General features: G+C 47.8%; 1 long non-coding RNA gene across 1 annotated transcript; it reads left to right on the top strand.

Moving 5' to 3' along the window:
- The first annotated feature begins 2,689 nt into the window (after nt 1–2,689).
- On the top strand, nt 2,690–3,433 carry LOC138912253 (uncharacterized). Its single transcript, XR_011417758.1, has 3 exons — nt 2,690–2,825; nt 2,885–3,198; nt 3,267–3,433. It is a non-coding gene; the product is annotated as an uncharacterized lncRNA (long non-coding RNA).
- Nucleotides 3,434–4,253: the final 820 nt, after the last annotated feature.

Below are 4,253 nucleotides of genomic sequence, written 5' to 3'. Positions count from 1 at the left end.
CATGGATCCTAATAACTGCAAGTACGGATTGGTTCACGCGCTCTGAGGCATTCGACTGTGGAGCATACCTGCCGGTCCTCTTATGACGAATTTGATACTTCTCCAGGAAACTTTGAAACCGGCTTGCTACAAATTGGACTTCATTGTCGGTGCCATCTTGGGCCAGTAGTAGAACTGCCTAAGCCTGTTAAGCGTGCGACCTTAGCCTCCATGCATCGCGGTATCGCTGTCGTGTGCTTGCTGGATTAAGGTATTTGTTAACGCTTCCGGAATCCACAGCTTCCACGGAAATTCCTGTGTGTCCCCGGACACAAATTCTACTCGCTTGAGCAAGAGCCCGTCTTCCACCACAAAATCTGGAAACTGCTCCGCATTTTCCTTCACCGTTTGGATTCTTTCCAGATACTCGGGACTTTCGAATTCAATGGTTTCAAAATTGAACACCTCAATGGCTTCTACCTCCGGGATACGGGACAACTTGTCTGTCACCACGTTATCTTCCCCTTCCGGTGCTCTATTTGGAAATCATATGCCTGTAACGCCAACGACCACCGCGCCAATCGTCCGTTTAGGTCTTTTAGCGTCATGAGCCATTGAAGACTGGAATGATCGGTGATGACTGTGAAGGGTAAGAGTTCTATATATGGGCGAAATCTATACACAGCTTTCACTGCGGCTAAGCACTCTTTCTCTGTCACCATATAATTCAATTGAGCTCCTCGCAGCTACTGAGAGTAAAACGCTATCGGTCTCTCATTTCCATTCACATCCTTTTGGAAGAGAACCGCACCGATCCCCAGCACTGGAGCTGAGGTGAGTGCTGATTTCCTCTTCCGCTGCAGGTGTCCACTTGAACTTGGTCTTTGACTTCAAACGTCAGAGGCGTCGATACATCTGAAAAACCTCGAATGAACCGCCTGTACCATCCAGCTGTTCCTAGGAAACTCCTCAACTGTCTCATATTCTTTGGCACTGGGATCTTGGCTATTGCCTGAATCTTCCCTGGATCCGTCCTCAAGGAGCCCTCTCCGATTACAAAACCCAGATACTTAAGGAATCGGAAGCAGAACTTGGATTTGTGTAGCCCGATCGTGAGATTGGCGTTTTGTAAGCTCTTGGCAACCTCGGTAAGTATTCACATATGATCCTTGAACGTTTTCGAAATAATCAACAGATCGTCTAGGTACACAAAGACGTTGCTCCTGAGCTTCTGAGGGATGACCCGGTCCATGAGTCGACATAGCCGTTGAGCAGCGTGACATAAACCAAACGGCATCCTCCGAAATTGATACAATGGCCTTCCCGGGATGGTGAATGCGGTGTACTCCCTACTTTTTTGGTCCAGTTCAATTTGCCAGAACGCATGCTTTAAATCCACACTGCTAATGTAAATGGTTTCATCCACACGGCTCAGAATCGACTCTATATTCTGCAATGGGTAAACATCCTTGATCGTTACCTTATTAAGTTTCCTCGCATCTAAGCATAACCGGTTTTCCGAGGTTTTTGGACCAGAGTATCTATATTGTTCCATGGGCTTTCACTAGTCTCGATTACCCCTAATCGCAACATTTCGTCTACTTCCGCATAGAGCAATTCCTGGACTTTTGGTGACACCGGATAGAACTTTTCCTTTACTGGGACTGTTCCTGCCTCCAGTTGTATGGAATGCGTTTCCAATTCCGTCAGTCCCATGCTGTGTCTTTCGTAAGTTAGAAACTTATCCTGCACTAACTCCAACTGTGTTTTCTCTTCCTCAGACAGGATGTGTGGTTCTACCGGTTCGCTCGTAACATGGAACTCATTCTCAATCGACGACAATTCACCTACCCCTACGACGTCCGGAGCTAATGAAAATTTCCGCCAAAAGTCTATTCCCAAATATAGTTTTTGCCGGAGTGAGGGACATAGAAGCAATGATATGCGGTGAGTTTCCTGTTTATAGCAAAGGTCCACCTCTATGCGACCCGCTATCCGGTGTGTTGCACCGCCTTCTGTCTGTACTGTTGATCTTACTTTCAAAACTTCTAGTTTCAGTCGCTTTACCAGGTCCATACACCCGTCTCCTAGGATGCTCTTCGATGCTCCCGTGTCAAGCAGCCCCTGCATTGAATGGTTTGCAACCAATACCTCGGCAAACGCTCGGTTCTCCGTCGTAGCTGCTGATATTATAGCTGTGCAGACCTCTCTTCGTTCCTGTTTTCGTTGCTGGTAACGCGTTTCCATCTCGCGTTTCCCGCCTGACATTTCGGACACCAAGTAAAACGTACTCCCGGTCGGCCGCATCTGTAGCAGAACTTATTCAGGACCTCCGAGTCGCACGTGTAATACGTGTGTCCCGGCATTGAGCAATTGTAGCGGACCAACGTACTTTGTGCTTCGCCTTCTCTGCCTCGGGAAATGGCCTCTACAAACTCGGAGTCCTCGTCTGGCTCCTGGGATGCGTACGCCTCGTGAACCTGGTGCTTCTCCCTCGGTGGTCTCTGGTGCTCTTGCATCCCGGATGTGCGCGACCAGCGATTGGCCAAAACCCTCTCGGCTTCGTGGCATTCCTCCCTCAGCTGTTCCAGGTTAGTTAACCACATCGGATATATTATCCTCGATATCCCGTCTCTGATATTCACTTTAATTGTCCTTATTAGGTCGTAGTCGGATATGTTGATGTCCAACTGGAGGCTCAGCGTTTGGAAACGTTGTTGCAGCGCGTTTTTTAGATTTGGCCAATCCCTCAATCCCGTTGTGCGTACGTGCATCCAAAACCACTCCTTGGCTTGACCATCTACCAGGTAGTGAAACGATCGAAGGACCTCTTCCCACGTGACTTGGTAAGCCATCTGTAGATGCTCTATCCGGAATATAAATTCACCAATTGGCATTCCCCTAGGTCCGCCATCGAAGGATATACCCCACTTCCTGGGATGGCTCATCTCGGGCTTCATTCAAACTTCCGGCAGCTGAAACTCCTGGCCTAAACAAAGGCGGTGGTTGGCTATACTGATGCCAACCCGCCCATACAGATCGCTGCTGCGCTGGATTAGGCATTGCTGCTTCCATCGATGGTCTAGGAGGAGGCTCCTGAGTGTCTGCCTGTGCCTTCACTGTAGGGCGGACGATCTGGTTAATTTCCTTCATAAAATTCATCATGTCCTGTTGCATTTGCTTTTGGAAAGCAGAGACCTCAATGGACGCCGCTTTACGGTAAGTTTCATGAGCTTGTAATAGAGCTAAATTAATGGCTGACTCTATTTCTTTACCTAAATGCACAGGAATCTTCACTTCCTCATCGCTATTGAGATTGTGTTGGTCGCCGCGGGGAACCCCGTCACTAGTATGTGCTTCCACGCCCCCCACTGCTCCCGTCATATCCTGCTGGTCGCTGATCTCAAAGGCTGCGCTATTATCCATCATAAACCCCTGGGGAGGAGTGATATCCTTTATCTCTCGGTTCACTTTCTGATTGGCTTGGGAAGGTGTTGCTGTCGGAGTCATTATTTCGGATCCGCGGTTCAAAAAAAACTCTAAACTTCTTCTAATTTTTCTATTGAATGTCTGCCTGTTTCTTTCGCTTTCTGACATATCTTTTCTTCCCTTCTTTTTCTTAACTTTTCTGTTTTTCTCTTTTGTCTGCTAGGTAGGGTGAGTGACGAAAATTTAACCCAGCCCACTGTACTTTCATATTCCTAATCCTTCTTGTTTCTTTTCAGCAGCTTTCACCTTCTTTGGCCGGACTACATGTGTGTTGCTTCCAGCAACCTTTTCCACAAGGACCACGACCGCTGGATGTTGTAAGCTACCGATCCTGATCTCCTTTTGGTTGATTCTGCCTTTTCGCCGTCTTTATAGGTGTTCATAGACTTCTTCTTCCGACGCCCTTGATGGGCCGCGCCGAACCAGGATATTTCTACTCCTGTCGGGGTCCCGGTGGTGGCGCCTCTCGCCTCTTAGTGGGACTTCTAAGATTTGCTCTTGGTAGCAATTATCCAGGACCACCACTAGCTGTCGAGGACCAGCCGGAGATTCTCTTCCTTTTCTTTTTTCTGTCTTTTTATTATGTTTTCCTTGGGCGCCACCCTGTTATGTCTCGACTTATTTTCGGTGATCCAACCATCGGATTCCGGCTAGCAATCGGACTTCTCAAGCGTGAGTATGACCTCGATAGTTGGATTTGTCGGCACACAGTAATAAATTATTTTCTTCAGACTTGATGACAACTTTAAAAATGAAAGGAAACAAGGACTGCGGACCTGCTGTTG

Source organism: Drosophila takahashii, chromosome 2R, assembly GCF_030179915.1.
Source record: "Drosophila takahashii strain IR98-3 E-12201 chromosome 2R, DtakHiC1v2, whole genome shotgun sequence".
In the NCBI taxonomy this organism is placed as follows: Eukaryota; Metazoa; Arthropoda; class Insecta; order Diptera; family Drosophilidae; genus Drosophila; species Drosophila takahashii.
This window is presented reverse-complemented; position numbering and strand designations above follow the sequence as displayed.